This window comes from Choloepus didactylus, chromosome 8, assembly GCF_015220235.1.
Source record: "Choloepus didactylus isolate mChoDid1 chromosome 8, mChoDid1.pri, whole genome shotgun sequence".
Classification (NCBI taxonomy): domain Eukaryota; kingdom Metazoa; phylum Chordata; class Mammalia; order Pilosa; family Megalonychidae; genus Choloepus; species Choloepus didactylus.
Genome location: NC_051314.1, coordinates 133,909,428 through 133,929,407, shown reverse-complemented (window position 1 = coordinate 133,929,407; position 19,980 = coordinate 133,909,428). Strand labels below are relative to the sequence as shown.

Sequence of the window (19,980 nt, the reverse complement as noted above, 5' to 3'; positions counted from 1 at the left end):
AATCTAATCTGGACAAGGTGCAATACAAACACAGTCTGACAGGTCACTCATTGTAGTGTAAATGATTAACAGTTTTTGGACATCATTGTACAATATGCAACCAGAGCCTTAGAATTGTTTGTGTATTTGATCCAATTATGTAACTTTTAAAATATTATTATAAACTGTCAAAAAATGTAGAAAAAAATTTATAGAATCTATGAATTTGCTCAGCGGTATTCATAAGAGAAAAAAATTGGAAACAAATTGTTATCAACCTGGGAATGGTTAGATTAGCTATGATGTATGAATATATTAGAATATTATGGAGCCTAAAAACTAAACATTTAACATGGTACTTAAGAAAAATCCAAAAATATAGGACAAAATGCTTTTAATGTGATCAGTCAAAAGGGAAGTTTACATATGATATAAGGAGAATGATAATAACAACAAAATATAAAGTGATTGAAAGGAAGGCATGCCTCCCCAGCAGTTAGTTATAAAAACGATTGAAAAAAGAACATGGCGGAGAGGCGGGGCAAGATGGCGGACTGGTGAGCTGTATGTTTTAGTTACTCCTCCAGGAAAGTAGGTAGAAAGCCAGGAACTGCGTGGACTGGACACCACAGAGCAATCTGACTTTGGGCATACTTCATACAACACTCATGAAAATGTGGAACTGCTGAGATCACAAAATCTGTAAGTTTTTGTGGCCAGGGGACCCGCACCCCTCCCTGCCAGGCTCAGTCCCGTGGGAGGAGGGGCTGTCAGCTCCGGGAAGGAGAAGGGAGAACTGCAGTGGCAGCGCTTATCGGAAACTCATTCTACTGATCCAAACTCCAACCATTGATAGACTGAAACCAGACACCAGAGAAGCTGAGAGCAGCCAGCCCAGCAGAGAGGAGACAGTCATAGAAAAAAACAACACGAAAAACTCCAAAATAAAAGCGGAGGCTTTTTGGAGTTCTGGTGAACATAGAAAGGGGAAGGGCAGAGCTCAGGCCCTCAGGCTCATATGCAAATCCCGAAGAAAAGCTGATCTCTCTGCCCTGTGGACCTTTCCTTAATGGCCCTAATTGCTTTGTCTCTTAGCATTTCAATAACCCATTAGATCTATAAGGAGGGCCTTTTTTTAAATCCTTTTTTCTTTTTCTAAAACAATTACTCTAAGAAGCCCAATACAGAAAGCTTCAAAGACTTGCAATTTGGGCAGGTCAAGACAAGAGCAGAACTAAGAGAGCTCTGAGACAAAAGGCAATAATCCAGTGGCTGAGAAAATTCATTAAACACCACAACTTCCCAAGAAAATGGGGGTATCTGCTCACAGCCATCATCCTGGTGGACAGGAAACACTCCTGCCTGTCACCAGCCCCATAGCCCAGAGCTGCCCCAGACAACCCAGTGTGATGGAAGCGCTTCAAATAACAGGCACACACCACAAAACTGGGTGTGGACATTAGCCTTCCCTGCAACCTCAGCTGATTGTCCCAGAGTTGGGAAGGTGGAGCAGTATGAATTAACAAAGCCCCATTCAGCCATCATTTCAGCAGACTGGGAGCCTCCCTACACAGCCCAGCAGCCCAGAACTGCCCTGGGGGGACGGCACTCACCTGTGACATAGCACAGTCATCCCTCAACAGAGGACCCGGGGTGCACAGCCTGGAAGAGGGGCCCACTTGCAAGTCTCAGGAGCCATACGCCAATATCAAGGACTTGTGGGTCAGTGGCAGAGACAAAATGTGGCAGGACTGAACTGAAGGATTAGACTATTGCAGCAGCTTTAAAACTCTAGGATCACCAGGGAGATTTGATTGTTAGAGCCACCCCCCCCTCCCTGACTGCCCAGAAACATGCCCCATATACAGGGCAGGCAACACCAACTACACACGCAAGCTTGGTACACCAGTTGGACTCCACAAGACTCACTCCCCCACTCACCAAAAAGGCTAAGCAGGGGAGAAATGGCTTGTGGAGAACAGGTGGCTCGTGGACGCCACCTGCTGGTTAGTTAGAGAAAGTGTACTCCACGAAGCTGTAGATCTGATAAATTAGAGATAAGGACTTCAATTGGTCTACAAATCCTAAAAGAACCCTATCAAGTTCAGCAAATGCCAAGAGGCCAAAAACAACAGAAAATTATAAAGCATATGAAAAAACCAGATGATATGGATAACCCAAGCCCAAGCACCCAAATCAAAAGATCAGAAGAGACACAGCATCTAGAGCAGCTAAAGATGAACAATGAGACCATAGTACGGGATACAAAGGAGATCAAGAAGACCCTAGAAGAGCATAAAGAAGACATTGCAAGACTAAATAAAAAAATGGATGATCTTATGGAAATTAAAGAAACTGTTGACCAAATTAAAAAGATTCTGGACACTCACAGTACAAGACTAGAGGAAGTTGAACAACGAATCAGTGACCTGGAAGATGACAGAATGGAAAATGAAAGCATAAAAGAAAGAATGGGGAAAAAATTGAAAAAATCGAAATGGACCTCAGGGATATGATAGATAATATGAAACGTCCGAATATAAGACGCACTGGTGTCCCAGAAGGGGAAGAAAAGGGTAAAGGTCTAGGAAGAGTATTCAAAGAAATTGTTGGGGAAAACTTCCCAAATCTTCTAAACAACATAAATACACAAATCATAAATGCTCAGCGAACTCCAAATAGAATAAATCCAAATAAACCCACTCCGAGACATATTCTGATCACACTGTCAAACACAGAAGAGAAAGAGCAAGTTTTGAAAGCAGCAAGAGAAAAGCAATTCACATACAAAGGAAACAGCATAAGGCTAAGTAGTGACTACTCAGCAGCCACCATGGAGGCGAGAAGGCAGTGGCACGATATATTTAAAATTCTGAGTGAGAAAAATTTCCAGCCAAGAATACTTTATCCAGCAAAGCTCTCCTTCAAATTTGAGGGAGAGCTTAAATTTTTCACAGACAAACAAATGCTGAGAGAATTTGCTAACAAGAGACCTGCCCTACTGGAGATACTAAAAGGAGCCCTACAGACAGAGAAACAAAGAAAGGACAGAGAGACTTGGAGAAAGGTTCAGTACTAAAGAGATTCAGTATGGGTACAATAAAGGATATTAATAGAGAGAGGGGAAAAATATGACAAACATAAACCAAAGGATAAGATGGCTGATTCAAGAAATGCCTTCACAGTTATAACGTTGAATGTAAATGGATTAAACTCCCCAATTAAAAGATATAGATTCGCAGAATGGATCAAAAAAATGAACCATCAATATGTTGCATCTAAGAGACTCATCTTAGACACAGGGACACAAAGAAACTGAAAGTGAAAGGATGGAAAAAAATATTTCATGCAAGCTACAGCCAAAAGAAAGCAGGTGTAGCAATATTAATCTCAGATAAAATAGACTTTAAATGCAGGGATGTTTTGAGAGGCAAAGAAGGCCACTACATACTAATAAAAGGGGCAATTCAACAAGAAGAAATAACAATCATAAATGTCTATGCACCCAATCAAGGTTGCACAAAATACATGAGAGAAACACTGGCAAAACTAAAGGAAGCAATTGATGTTTCCACAATAATTGTGGGAGACTTCAACACATCACTCTCTCCTATAGATAGATCAACCAGACAGAAGACCAATAAGGAAATTGAAAACCTAAACAATCTGATAAATGAATTAGATTTAACAGACATATACAGGACATTACATCCCAAATCACCAGGATACACATACTTTTCTAGTGCTCATGGAACTTTCTCCAGAATAGATCATATGCTGGGACATAAAACAAGCCTCAATAAATTTAAAAAGATTGAAATTATTCAAAGCACATTCTCTGACCACAATGGAATACAATTAGAAGTCAATAACCATCAGAGACTTAGAAAATTCACAAATACCTGGAGGTTAAACAACACACTCCTAAACAATCAGCGGGTTAACGAAGAAATAGCAAGAGAAACTGCTAAATATATAGAGATGAATGAAAATGAGAACACAACATACCAAAACCTATGGGATGCAGCAAAAGCAGTGCTAAGGGGGAAATTTATAGCACTAAACGCATATATTAAAAAGGAAGAAAGAGCCAAAATCAAAGAACTAATGGATCAACTGAAGAAGCTAGAAAATGAACAGCAAACCAATCCTAAACCAAGTAGAAGAAAAGAAATAACAAGGATTAAAGCAGAAATAAATGACATAGAGAACAAAAAAACAATAGAGAGGATAAATATCACCAAAAGCTGATTCTTTGAGAAGATCAACAAGATTGACAAGCCCCTAGCTAGACTGACAAAATCAAAAAGAGAGAAGACCCATATAAACAAAATAATGAATGAAAAAGGTGACATAACTGCAGATCCTGAAGAAATTAAAAAAATTATAAGAGGATACTATGAACAACTGTATGGCAACAAACTGGATAATATAGAGGAAACGGACAATTTCCTGGAAACACATGAACAACCTAGACTGACCAGAGAAGAAATAGAAGACCTCATCCAACCCATCACAAGCAAAGAGATCCAATCAGTCATCAAAAATCTTCCCACAAATAAATGCCCAGGGCCAGATGGCTTCACAGGGGAATTCTACCAAACTTCCAGAAAGAACTGACACCAATCTTACTCAAACTCTTTCAAAACATTGAAGAAAATGGAACACTACCTAACTCATTTTATGAAGCTAATATCAATCTAATACCCAAACCAGGCAAAGATGCTACAAAAAAGGAAAACTACCAGCCAATCTCCCTAATGAATATAGATGCAAAAATCCTCAACAAAATACTTGCAAATCGAATCCAAAGACACATTAAAAAAATCATACACCATGACCAAGTGGGGTTTATTCCAGGCATGCAAGGATGGTTCAACATAAGAAAATCAATCAATGTATTACAACACATTAACAAGTCAAAAGGGAAAAATCAATTGATCATCTCAATAGATGCTGAAAAAGCATTTGACAAAATCCAACATCCGTTTTTGATAAAAACACTTCAAAAGGTAGGAATTGAAGGAAACTTCCTCAACATGATAAAGAGCATATATGAAAAACCCACAGCCAGCATAGTACTCAATGGTGAGAGACTGAAAGCCTTCCCTCTAAGATCAGGAACAAGACAAGGATGCCCGCTGTCACCACTGTTATTCAACATTGTGCTGGAAGTGCTAGCCAGGGCAATCCGGCAAGACAAAGAAATAAAAGGCATCCAAATTGGAAAAGAAGAAGTAAAACTGTCATTGTTTGCAGATGATATGATCTTATATCTAGAAAACCCTGAGAAATCGACGATACAGCTACTAGAGCTAAGAAACAAATTTAGCAAAGTAGCGGGATACAAGATTAATGCACATAAGTCAGTAATGTTTCTATATGCTAGAAATGAACAAACTGAAGAGACACTCAAGAAAAAGATACCATTTTCAATAGCAACTAAAAAATCAAGTACCTAGGAATGAACTTAACCAAAGATGTAAAAGACCTATACAAAGAAAACTACATAACTCTACTAAAAGAAATAGAAGGGGACCTTAAAAGATGGAAAAATATCCCATGTTCATGGATAGGAAGACTAAATGTCATTAAGATGTCAATTCTACCCAAACTCATCTACAGATTCAATGCAATCCCAATCAAAATTCCAACAACCTACTTTGCAGACTTGGAAAAGCTAGTTATCAAGTTTATTTGGAAAGGGAAGATTCCTCGAATTGCTAAAAACACTCTAAAAAAGAAAAACGAAGTGGGAGGACTTACACTCCCTGACTTTGAAGCTTATTATAAAGCCACAGTTGCCAAAACAGCATGGTACTGGCACAAAGATAGACATATAGATCAATGGAATTGAATTGAGAATTCAGAGATAGACCCTCAGATCTATGGCTGACTGATCTTTGATAAGGCCCCCAAAGTCATTGAACTGAGTCATAATGGTCTTTTCAACAAATGGGGCTGGGAGAGTTGGATATCCATATCCAAAAGAATGAAAGAGGACCCCTACCTCACCCCCTACACAAAAATTAACTCAAAATGGATGAAAGATCTCAATATAAAAGAAAGTACCATAAAACTCCCAGAAGATAATGTAGGAAAACATCTTCAAGACCTTGTATTAGGCGGCCACTTCCTAGACTTTACACCCAAAGCACAAGCAACAAAAGAAAAAATAGATAAATGGGAACTCCTCAAGCTTAGAAATTTCTGCACCTCAAAGGAATTTCTCAAAAAGGTAAAGAGGCAGCCAACTCAATGGGAAAAAATTTTTGGAAACCATGTATCTGACAAAAGACTGATATCTTGCATATATAAAGAAATCCTACAACTCAATGACAATAGTACAGATAGCCCAATTATAAAACGGGCAAAAGATATGAAAAGACAGTTCTCTGAAGAGGAAATACAAATGGCCAAGAAACACACGAAAAAATGTTCAGCTTCACTAGCTATTAGAGTGATGCAAATTAAGACCACAATGAGATACCATCTCACACCAATTAGAATGGGTGCCATTAAACAAACAGGAAACTACAAATGCTGGAGGGGATGTGGAGAAATTGGAACTCTTGTTCATTGTTGGTGGGACTGTATAATGTTTCAGCCACTCTGGAAGTCAGTCTGGCAGTTCCTTAGAAAACTAGATATAGAGTTACCATTCGATCCAGCGATTGCACTTCTCAGTATATACCTGGAAGGTCGGAAAGCAGTGATACGAACAGATATCTGCATGCCAATGTTCATAGCAGCATTATTCACAATTGCCAAGAGATGAAAACAACCCAAATGTCCTTCAACAGATGAGTGGATAAATAAAATGTGGTATATACACACGATGGAATACTACGCAGCAGTAAGAAGGAACGATGTCGTGAAACATATGACAACATGGATGAACCTTGAAGACATAATACTGAGCGAAATAATCCAGGCACAAAAAGAGAAATATTATATGCTACCACTAATGTGAACTTTGAAAAATGTAAAACAAATGGTTTATAATGTAGAATGTAGGGGGAAAAAAAAAAAAAAGAAAACGATCATTTTGCTCCTGGCAGAAGTGAAGAAAATGGAATTTCCTGGCAGATGGCTAACACTTTAATCATTTATCTCAAAATACCTTTGTGCAACTGACTTTGCTTGCTGTCCTTCAGTTTTCTTTATTACATGCCCATCTGTGTTCAATCACCTCTAATTTGTTGCAAAATTTGGAAATGGGGCCTCCTGACTTTAACCTAAGTTGGATTTTCTGGACACAGCTGCCATCTCTCTGCTCCCTTGGATTCAGGATTTTCCCCCTCAGTCTGGATTTATGTCTTGAACTAAAACCTGGAGCCCCCCCAGGTGGCCTAGAATTTGTCTGGATCTCTGTTCATTGGCCGGGACTTAAGGCCACAGCTGCCTGCTTCACACACACCACACTTAGCCATCACGTTTTCTCTCAAGCCCTTCAATAGTGACCTCTGTGTGTCTTCCAGATTTTATTTGACTCAGTTTTCTACGCACGGCTTCAAAATGAAGTGAGGTGATTCGGGGCAGCCTGGTCACTGTTTGCACATCTGGTGGCCATGAGTGCCTTGGCCCCTTCCCCACTCTGCTTCTGTCTCCCTCTCCCCCGCATTCCAGAGGTGCCCTCCCTCCTGGCTCCCTGGGCTGCCAGGCCTCCAGGGGAAATGAAGCCTTGGAGCAGGATAACCCTTTGTAGTCACACGCTTACGGACTCTCAGGGGGAGAGGGGAACCTGAAGTCCACTTGAAGCACTGTGAGAGCATCAGGTGACCCACTGGTATAAATTATGACAGTAGGTAAAAATCTTTATTATTAAAGATGTTCATGTAAATCTATAAGAAAAAGTCTGACATTTTCAAAAGGTGAATCCTGAAGAGCTCATCTGTGGGAACTCATGTGGCTTTGCCTATGTGAGCATGTTCACCATGGCCTGGAGAAAACACTCCATTGTGCTGCTTGGATGGCTAGAAAAGGCTTCTCTGTGTAGTGCATGTAAATTTCCATCCACAAATCCAGGTGAGTAAGAAGTATGCTCAATTCTTTGTTTTGTTGAAGTTGATTTTATCTTTCAATCTTGATCATGCTTGGGGAATGTTAGTGGAGGACTCTGCTGCCTCAGAGATGTGGAACCCAGGCCTTGGGATGTGCCCTTGGTCTCAATCCCTGGTTTCACTGACAGGTCAATTTTCCCGTCTCGTTCAGTCCACTCTGGCCCAGCTGCTGTGCATGTGCATGCTCATTAGCCCAGCTCTATGAGGTCACTGCAGAGGAAAAGCATGGGTTCTGTCTTGGAGTTTGCAACATCTAAATGGAGATATTGAAGAGCCTCCAATGAAAAAGTCTGTTCCTATTTGCCTGCATGTTTAAGGATGGATGTATGGAAAGCTGTAACCATCAGAAGGTTCTTTTCTACTTCTACACCTTAAGGGGTTTTACACTCAGACAGTGTCTAAGCCCTGTCAAGACATGAAACAAAATTATTGGTATTTGTAGTGCAAACAGTCTGGGATAGCAGCCTTTATGTACTGAGGGTTTAGTGTGCCTAATCTTGTCCTTCTTGGTCACAGATTTTTGAGAGTTCCCTTTTATAATTGTTGGCTGTGCTTTTAATCTCATCCTTTCTGTCATGAGAGAGCTAACCTTATAGCCTAGGTGACTAAAGTAGACAACAAAGCTCAGTGGATCACAGCAAAGCTGCTTGTCACTCACAACCCACACACACCATGTAGCATGGTAGCCCAGGTTGCCCTGTCCCCAAGATCCGTGGGGCAAGACAGTGAGTCTGCTGATGGCATTGCACACAGAGAGCTCCACTGCAGCTGAGGTTCCAGGGCTAAGTGCTCAACACCTGTTGTTGCAAATAGTAAGCAGCCTGTTCCCCTCTCAGGGGAGCAAGCTGTCAAATGCTAGTCACACTGTGGTAATCTTGACCTTTGGTTTCCCTGGAACTAGATAAAGAAATGGCTCAATGTAGGAGTCAGTTGAACTTTAATTTCTGGCACACTCAGCAAAAACATGCAGAAATTTTCAGGACCCTGGCAGACTACCTTTCCCAACACCCACAAACTACTCTCTCATGCCATTTGCTGAGTTAATGGAAAATTTACGTAGCATAATAAAAAAGGAGGTACCACACTTTATGTACCATAATATTTATATATTGCAGAAAATGGGGGGAAAGATGTTTTTATCTTCCTTTTCAAGAATTAGTTGAAATCACAACAAGTGTTTCTTCCTATGATGGTTCATTTTATAGGTCAACTTGGCAAGCTTATGATGTCTAGTTGTTTGGTCAAGCAAGCTCTGGCCTAATTGTTACTGTGCTTCAGTGAAGGTACTTTACAGATGGATTTTTACACAGTTGATTACATCTTCAGCTGATTGCATATATATATATAATCAACAAAAGAGATTACCCTCATCCAGTCAGTTGGCTGTCTTAAAGTCAGAACTGAGGTTTCAGAAGTGAGAAGGAACAAATTCCATCTCTACTGCAGTGTGTCAGTTTGGATACATTATGTTACCCTCAAAAAGCCATGATCTTTAATCCAATCTTGTGGGATATTGGGATTACGTTGTTTCCATGGAGATGTGACTCACCCAACTGTAGGTGAAACTTTTGATTAGATTATTTCCATGGAGCCATGGCTCTGCCCAATTCGTCCTGGGTATTGATTAGTTTACTGGAGTCCTTTAAAAATGCTGGCACAGACCCAGATGCTTGCTGACTTAGCTCAGAGATGCTTGGAGTTGTGGACCCCTGACATTGGCTGATGCTTAGATATTTTGGAGCATGCCATTTTGAAATGCAACCTGGGAGCAAGCAGACACCAGCCATGTGCCTTCCCAGCAAACAGAGGTTTTCTGGACACCAATGGCCTTTCTCCAGTGAAGATATACTCATGTTTATGCCTTGGTTTGGATACTTTTATGGCCTTAGGACTGTACATTTGTAACTTAATAAATCCCCTTTATAAAAACCAATCCATTTCTGGTATTTTGCATAACAACATCATTAGCAAACCAAAACACGCAGCCAGCCAAATTTTCCTGGAGAATTCAACTTTACTTCTTTGGAGTTTCCAAATTGCTGCATGCCCTACAGAAATCCAACTTGCCAATCTCCATGGTCATGTGAGCCGATTCTTATAATAAATGTCTTAGTATGTACTACTTATATATGTATGTACAGAGATGTGTATATATACATACACACACATATATATTATATATGTACACACATATATTATATATATGTACATATATATGTATGTGTGTATATATATATCCTGTCTTATGTTTTGCTTAAGGACACTGATTAATATAGCTGCTTCTCCTGTGCGCTACTATTACAATTACCTAAAACTGTGGAGGTAGTTTTGGAATTGGGTAGTGGGTAGGGGCTAGAAGAATTTTGATGTGTTTGAAAGAAAAAGCCTATTGTTTGTGGGGTTGATTGCACAACTATGTAATGATACTCTGCCATTGATTGTATACTTTGGATGGATTATATAGTGTGTGAATATATCTCAATAAAATTTTCACTAAAAAATCAATGGGTCAAAAAAATCAATGGGTCAAATAATGAATCAAAGGGAAATTAGTAAATAACTTGAGACAAATCAATATGAGAACATAGCATATCAAAACTTAAGGGATGCAGTGAATGCAGTGCTTAGTGGGAAAGTCATAGCCCTAAACACTTATATTAAAAAAGAAGGAAGAGTTAAAATCAAACTAACTGCACACCTGGAGGAACTAGAATTAGGACAGCAAACTAAACCCGACATAAGCAGATGGAAAGAAATAAGAAAAATTAGAGAAGAAATAAATGAAATCAAGAAAAAAATGGTAGAGAGATTCAACAAAATCAAAAGTTGACTCTTAAGAAGATCAGTAAAATTGATATACTCTTAGCTGGACTGAAATGATAGAGAGAAGATGCAAATAAAAAAATTCAGAAATGAGAGGGTGAATACTGACCACATAGAAAAAAATGAGGATCATGAGAAGACACTAGGGACAACTCTATGCCAATGAGTTAGACAACCTAGATGAAATGGGCAAATTCCTAGAAACAAATGAACAACCTACACTGACTCTAGATGACATAGAAGACCACAACAGACCAATTTAAAGTGAAGAGATTGAATCAGTCATCAAAAACCTACCAATTAAGAAAAGCTCAGAACCAGAAGGAGTCACCCGTGAATTCTACCAAGCGTTCCAAGAGGAATTAATGCCAGTCCTATTCAAATGCTTCCAAAAAATTGAAGAGGAGGGAACGTTCCCTAACTCATTCTATGAAGCCAACATCACCCTAACACGAAAGCCAGGTAAAGGTACTACAAGAAAAGAAGATTACATAGCAATTTATCTTATAAATATATGCAAAAATCCTTAACAAAATACTTGCAAATCAAATCCAACAGCCCATTAAAAGAATTAAACACCATACTCAAGTGTGTTGGGTCCTGGGTATGCAAGGGTGGTTCAACACAAGAAAATCAATTTATGTAATAAACCACATTAACAATATGGAGGAGGAAAACCACATAACCTCTTGATTGACACAGTAAAGGCATTTGATGAAATCCAGCATCCTTTCTTAATAAAAAAATACTTTGAAAAATAGGAATAGAAGGAAACTACCTCAACTTGATAAAAGGCACATATGAAAATCTCACAGCTAACATCATACTAAATGGTGAAAGACTGAAAGCTTTCCCTCTAAGATCTGAAACAAGATAAGGAAACCACCTATTGCCACTGTTATTCAACATTGTGCTGGAAGTTCTAGCCAGAACAGTTAGGCAAGAAAAACAAATAAAAGGCATCTAACTGTAAGAAAGGGTTAAGTTTAGCTTTCACATAAAGGCAGCATGGAACAGGGAAAATAGCAGCAGAACTGGCTTAAACAGGCCCTGTGGGAAAGGGAAGAGAGAGAGCCATGATGTAAGCCTACAATCAGCGCCAGCTCCTTATATGGGAAAAATAACCAGGGTTACTGGAATGTAAAGGGATATGGAGTATAATCAGAGGTGGGAACTCCCAGCAGGAAATTTAAACTGATGAGCTCTCTCGGATAGCTACACAATTTAAAATCTCAATGGTGGGCTAGTTAGCTCTCTCGGATAGACTGTACCCTCTGGAGTATCCAGCCAAGGGAGAAACAGGGGAGGAACTTGTGTTAGGCCTGGAATATAAATTTTTGCTGTGTTCTATTGTACGCCACACCTGCCATGTGTCTGGCTGTGCATCTGTTCTTGCAAGATCATGAATAAATTCTTTTCTCCTCCACAACGGGGTGAGCGTTTTTAAGGTATAATGCTTATTTCTAACACAACTAGGAAAGGAAGAATAAATCTTTCACTGTTTGCAGGTGACATGATCCTACATATAGAAAGACCCAAAAAATTCTACAACAAAGCTGCTAGAGCTAATAAAGGAGTTCAGCAATGTGGAGGGGTACAAGATCAACATGCAAAAATTGGTGGGGATTCTATACACTAGTAATTAGAGATCTGAAGAGGAAATCAAGAAAAAAATTCCATTTATAATAGTAACTAAAAGAATTAAATATCTTGAAATAAATTTAACCAAGGAAGTAAAGATCTCATACCCAGAAAACTACAAAAAATTGCTAAAATATATTGAAAAATACATAATTAAATGGGAAGACATTCCATGTTACTGGATTGGAAGACTAACTATTGTTAAGATGTCAGTTCTTCCCAACTGATTACAGATTCAAAGGAATCTCAATCAAAATTCCAACAACTAACTTTGCAGGAAAGGAAAGGCCAATTATCAAAGATATTTGGAAGGGTAAGGAACCCTGAATAGCCAAAAATATCTTGAAAGGAAAAGAATGAAATTGGAGGTCTCACATTTCTTGACTTTTAAGCATATCTCAATGAAAACATTAAAAATAAGTACAATTTTGAGCTTCAAGTGAAGTTTCAGATCATTTTTCCAATTCCTGACTATAAATTTGAGAGCACTGAGGCTGAGGGCCAACTAGTGACAATCAGACATATCAGTGGTCAAAGAGTGAACCATATGCCCCTGTGTTGCTTTGGAGGTTTTATGGACCCCAGCAGATCATGTTCTTAAAACTAATTCATTTCTGTAGGTACACGCTATTGAGAGTGGGATCTTTTATTAGGTTATTTCAATTGGCATGCCCCAGTTGGGTTTTAATCCTCTTACTTGGGTCATTTATAAAAGGATGAAATTCAGAGAAAGAAACTGTGATGGTTAGGTTCATGTGTCAACTTGGCCATGTGATGGTGCCCAGATGTCTGGTCTGGCAAGCACTGGACTAACCATTACTGCAAGGACATTTGTGGCTGGTTAATAAACCAGAAGGCTGCTTTACTAAATCATCAATCAATTGGCTGCAGTTGTGACTGATTACATCAATGAAGGGTGTGTCTTCCACAATGAGAGAATTCAATCAGCTGGATTTAATCCAATCAGTTGAAGACTTTTAAGTGAGACAGATAGAGGACATTTACTTCTTCGGCTGACCAGCAAAGCACTTCCTGAGGAGTTCATCAGAGTTGCCAGCTCACTGCCTGAGGAGTTCATTGAACACCTTCATTGGAGTTGCCAGTTTGCTGCCTGCCCTACGGAATTTGGACATGTGCATCCCCACAGTTGCCTGAGACACTTTTATAAAATCTTTTATTTAGATATCTCTTGATACTGTTTCCCTAGAGAACCCTAGCTAATAAAACTTGGTATTTGGTGGGGTTCTTGAGAAACAGAATCTTAAAATGGGCTTTTACAATTGGTTTTCTATTCTGATTAGATTCAAAGGCACTAATGACTTCATTTCCAACAATCGAGATGGCACTGACAGCCCATGGTGTGAGTTGGCAATGGAGATACACAAAATATCACTGTTTGATTCTCCTAATCATATTCTTGTATGAAGCAAGGCTCTGGGTGGCAGTGTTTATGACACCTTGACAGAATTTTGCAGAATTAAAAGGTGTAATGATGTTGGCTGCTTGCTCTTAGATATTCTGGATAAAGTTATAAGAGAAAGGGATGAGCTAAAGACTTCAAATTTGAAACTTAAGTGCCATATGACAGACATAAAGGTTTCTATGTGTGCCCTGAAAGAAAATCTTATTTCCTGTGGCTGCAGACTTGAGATTTCTGAAAACCAGACCCCGAGTCTCATTGTGTGAGTAGGAGATTTACAATGTAAACTAAAATCTCACCTTGCAGGGTGTCTGCCATTAAAGTAAAGGCATTGATTGGAAAAGAATGGGATCCTAAAACTTGGGATGGGGACATATGGATCAATAATAATGGCATTGAGGTCACTGGAACCCTGGATACTGCTGAGTCTTTGTTAGATAATACCTGCAGTGGTCTGTCCTGAGGAAACAGCCCTGCCCCAACCTCCAGTCTGCTGTGAGGAGACAGCTACCCAATCTCCACCCTGCTTTGAGGACAGTTTCCAGACTTCCATTCTGCCATGAGGAGCCTGCCATCCAGCCTCCACCTAAAGAGATTAACCCCTCAGTGCCTGCTAAACCTGTAATCACTTCCCCTGAGGAAGCAGCCCTCACTCCTTTGTCTGCAGAGATTAATTCTGTTTCACAAGATGAAACTGCCATGGAATTTCCTGAGGTAAATGACTTGAAGGATACTTCTAATTCTTTTCATTTCCCACCCCCACCACCAGTCTTTGCTGCAAGACATATAACTAGACTTAAGTCCCAAAAGGCCTCTAAGGGTGAGGTAAAAAGTGGGACCCATGAGGAAGTACACTATACCCCTAAAGAACTCTATGAGTTTTCCAATTTATACAGACAAAAATCAGGGGAATATGTGTGGGAATGGATATTAAGGATGTGGGATAATGGTGGAAGGAATATAAAGTTGATTCAGACTGAATATATTGATATGGGCCCATAAGCAGAGATTCTGCATTCAATGTTTTAGCTCAAGGGGTTAAAAAAGGCATTAATTGTTTGCTTGGATAAACCATGGATCAAAAGGTGGCCAACATTACCTGAGGTCAAAATGTCAGAACTGTCCTGGTATAATGTAGAGGAGGGGATTCAAAGGGTTAGAGAGACTGGAATGTTAGAGTGGGTTTATCATGGAAGACCTGATCACACACCCCTGGAATGTCCAGGAGACACACCTTTTACCAGGACTGTGAGGAACACATTTGTGAGACTAGCTCCATCATCCCTGAAGAGCTCTGTAGGTGCTTTTCTCTGTAGGTCAGATATTACTGTGGGAACCACTGTCACAGAGCTGGAATCCTTAAACACAATGGGGATAATCAGATCCTGATTGGCAGAAGCCACACGGCAGTGGTTAATCATCAAAGACAAGGTGGGTGTGGCTACCATAATGGAAAACAGGCTCAAGGCAGCAGTCAAAATAATCTGACTCCCAGAGACTTATGGCATTGGCTAGTAGATCATGGAATACCTAGTAGTAAAATAGATGGTCAATCTACTAAATTCTTCTTTGATCTGTATAGGCAGAAGAATTCTAGGTCAAGTGAACAAAATTCTATCTTGAATTACAAAAACAGAGTCATGGCCCCTTACTCAATTCCCAGACTTGAGACAGTTTACAGTTCCAGAGGTTCTTGAATGAGGGGAAGGCTGGGTACCCTTGGGGAAGGACCCTGCTACACTGCCCAAAATTTATACTGTTAATCTTTCTTCCAACCTTGCCCAGGGAGACCTATGGCCTTTTATAAGGGTTAAATGTGCATTGGGGAAAAGGAAATGATCAGATATTTCTGGGATTATTAGACACTGGTTCAGAAGTGACATTAATTCCAGGAGACCCCAAACATCACTCTGGTCCACCAATCAGAGTTGGGACTTATGGAGGTCAGGTGATCGATGGAGTTTTAGCTCAGATCTGTCTCACAGTGGGTCCTATTGATCCCCAGATCCATTCTGTGGTTGTTTCCCCAGTACCAAAGTGCATAATTGGAATAGACATACTTAGCAACTGGCAGAATCCTCACATTGACTCCCTGAGTTGTAGAGTGAGTGCTATTATGGTGGGAAAGGCCAAGTGGAAGCTGTTAGAACTGCCCCTGCCTAGCAAAATAGTAAACCAGAAGCAATACCAGATTCCTGGAGGGATTGCAGAGATTAATGCCACTCTTAAGGACTTGAAGGATGCAGGGGTAGTGATTCCCACCACATCCCCATTCAACTCTCCTATTTGGCCTGTGCAGAAAATAGATGAGTCTTGGAAGATGACAGTGGATTATTGTAACTTTAACCAGGTGGTGACTCCAATTGCAGCTGCTATTCCAGATGTGGTATTATTGCTTGAGCAAATCAACATATCCCCTGGTACCTGGTATAAAGCTACTGAGCTGGCACATGCTTTTTTCTCAATAGCTGTTAGTAAGGACCACCACAAACTGTTTGCATTTAGCTGGAAAGGCCAGCAATACACATTCAGTGCACTATCTCAGGGTTAAATCAACTCTCCAGCCCTATGTCATAATATTGTCTGCAGGGAACTTGATAGTTTCTCCCTCCCACAAGACATCCAACTGGTTCATTATATTGATGATATCATGTTGATTTGACCTAGTGAGCAAGAAGTAGCAACTACTCTAGGTTTGTTGATAAGGTATTTGCATGTCAGAGGACAGGAGATAAATCCAACAAAATTACAGGGGCCTTCCAACTCAGTAAAATTTCTAGGTTTCCAGTGATGTGGGGCATGTTGAGATATCCCTTCTAAAGGTGAAGGATAAGCTGTTTCATCTGGCCCCTCCTATGACCAAAAAAGAGGCACAATGCTTAGTTGGCCTCTTTGGATTTTGGAGACAACATATTCCTCATTTGGGTGTGCTAACCCCAGTCCATTTGCCTAGAGACCAGAAAAGCTTCTAGTTTTGAGTGGGGTACTGGAACAAGATGAGGCTCTTCAGCAGGTCCAGGCTGCTGTGCAAGCTGCTCTGCCACTTGGACCATATGATCCAGCTGATCCAATGGTGCTGGATGTGTCAGTGGCAAATAGAGATGCTGTTGGAGACTTGGCAGGCTCCTGTAGGAAAATCACAGCAGAGGGCCCTTAGGATTTTGGAGTAAAGACTTACCATCCTCTGCAGATAACTACTTTCCATTTGAGAAACAACTTTTGCCCTGCTACTGGGCCTTAGTAGAGACAGAATGCTTAACCATGGGCCACCAAGTGACCCATGAGACCTGAGTTACCTATCATGATCTGGGTTTGTCCGACCCACCAAGCCATAAAGTTGAGCATGCACAGTAGCACTCCATGATAAAATGGAATTGGTATATATGAGATAGGGCTTGAGCAGGTCCTGAAGGCACAAGTAAGTTACATGAGGAAGTGGCCCAAATACTCATGGTCCCCACTCCTGGCACATTACCTTCCCTTTCACAGCCCAGAGCTATGGCATCTTGGGGAGTTCCTTACAATCAGTTGACTGAGGAAGTGAAAACTCAGGCCTGGTTTATAGAAGGTTGTGCATGATATGTAGGCACCACCTGTAAGTGGACAGATGCAACACTGCAGCTCCTTTCTGGGATGTCCCTGTAGGACAGTGGTGGGGGAAATCCTCCCAGTGGGCAGAACTTTGAGCAGTGCACCTAGTTGTTCACTTTGCTTGGAGGAGATCTGGCCAGAGGTGCATTTGTATACTGATTCATGGGCTATTGCTAATGGTTTGGCTGGATGGTCAGGACTTGGAAGGAACATGATTGGAAAATGGTGTGACAAAGAAAGTCTGGGGGAAGAGGCATGTGGACAGACCTTTCTGAGTGAGCAAAAAACAGAAGATATGTGGTCCCAGTGTGAATTCTCACCAGAGGGTGACTTCAGCAGAAATAGATTTTAATAATCAAGTGGATAAAATGACCCATTTGGTGGATATGAATCAGCCTCTTTCTCCAGCCACTCCTGTCATTGCCCGATGGGATCATGAAAAAAGTGGTCATGGTGGTAGTGATGGATGTTATGCATGGGCTCAGCAACATGGACTTCCACTCACCAAGGCTGGCCTGGCCACAGCCACTGCTGAGTGCCCAATTCTGCCAGCAGTAGAAACCCACCTGAATCCCCAAAATGACACCATTCCCCATGTAATCAGCCTAGTACCTGGTGGCAGGTTATTACATTGGACCACTTTCCAGCATAGAAGGGGCAGCAATTTGTTCTACTAGACTAGACACATCCTCTGGATTTGGGTTTTGCCTTCCCTGCATGCAATGCTTCTTCCAAAAACTACCATCATGGACTATGGAATGCCTTATCCACCATCGTGGTATTCCACACAGCATTGCTTCTGACCAAGGAATCCATTCACAGCAAATGATGTGAGGGAATGGCACATGCTCATGGAATTCTCTGGTCTTACATTTTCCCATCATCCAGAGGCAGCTGGGTTGATAGAATGGTGGAATGGCCTGTTGAAGACTCAATTATGGCATCAACTAGGTGGCAATACATTGCGGGGCTGGGGCAGTGTTCTCCAGGAGGCTGTGTGTGTGCTCTGAATCAGTATCCACTCTATGGTGCTGTTTGTCCCATAGCCAGGATTCATGGGTCCAGGAATCAAGGGGTGGAAACAGGAGTGGCACCACTCACTATCACTCCTAGTGATCCACTAGGCAAATTTTTGCTTCCTGCCCCTGCAAGCTTAAGCTATGCTGATCTACAAGTCTCAGTTCCAGAAGGAGGAGTGCTTCCACCAGTAAACACAATAATTCTATTGAACTGGAAGTTAACGCTGCCACCTGGCCACTTTGGTCTTCTTATGCCTCTAAATCAACAGGCAAGGAAGGGGATTACTCTACTGGCTGGGGTGATTGATCCTGACTACAAAAGGGAAGCAGCACTGAATCTACACAATGGAGGCAAAGAAGAGTTTTCCTGGAATACAGGAGTTCCCCAGGGTGTCTCTTAATATTCCCATGCCCTGTGATTAAAGTCAATGGAAAACTGCAACAACCCCCTCCAGGCAGGACTACCAATGGCCAAGAAACTTCAGGAATGAAGGTTTGGGTCACCCCACCAGGCTAAGAACCACAGCCAGCTGAAGTGCTTGCTGAGGGTAAAGGGAACATGGAATGGGTAGTGGAAGAAGGTAGTGATAAATATGATAAATATAAACTACAACCATGTGACCAGTTACAGAAATGAGGACTATGATGGCATGAATATTTCCCCCTTGTTTTGTTATGAGTATGTTTGTATTTGTCTATAAAGCAAATATCTTTGTTTTCTTCTCTATCTTATCCCCTTACCATTTGATGTAAGTTGGATTGTTCATTTCACAGTATTTAATTTAAAGGAAATCAATTTTTTTGAAAAGGGAAATGTTTTATATAGATAAATTAAAATGGCTGTTATTGTGATACTCATAAGCAAAGCTCAAATCAAGTCCTGGAAACCTTGAATTCACTTCCTAAACAGAACTGAAATTGCTAATACATTACCAAAATAGTTCCACAAAAACAAAGTAGATTTACGTTGCTTAATATGAGAAAACAAGGTAGGCTAGGTTCATATGACAAACAATACACACTCTATCAAGTCTCAGAAACTCCCAAATGTGTAAAGGAAATCAATTTTAAATGTTTATGTCTCCCAAGGACTATTCTGGAGAGATTTATTGAATTTCCTGTTGTATGCAGGACAACGGAGTACTGTTAGGTGAAACATATGTCTGTTATTTTCTCTACTTAGAGATAAAGTGTGGTTTAAGGTGATGTGTATAACTGCCAAGTTGACAAGGGGTGGACCGTGATGGTTAGGTTCATGTGTCAACTTGGCCAGGGGATGGTGCCCAGGTTTATGGTCAAGCAAGCACTGGCCTAACTGTTACTGCAAGGACATTTGTGGCTAATAAACCAGAAGGCTGGTTTATTAAATCATCAGTCAATTGGCTGCAGCTGTGAGTGATTATGTCAATGAAGGGCGTGTCTTCCACAATGAGGAATGCAATCA

General features: G+C 40.6%; 1 protein-coding gene across 1 annotated transcript in view; it reads left to right on the top strand.

The window, feature by feature from the left end:
• Nucleotides 1-19,980, top strand: part of LOC119542938 (aldo-keto reductase family 1 member C1 homolog) — a 390,984-nt gene that overhangs the window by 345,000 nt on the left and 26,004 nt on the right. The window lies entirely within an intron of this gene.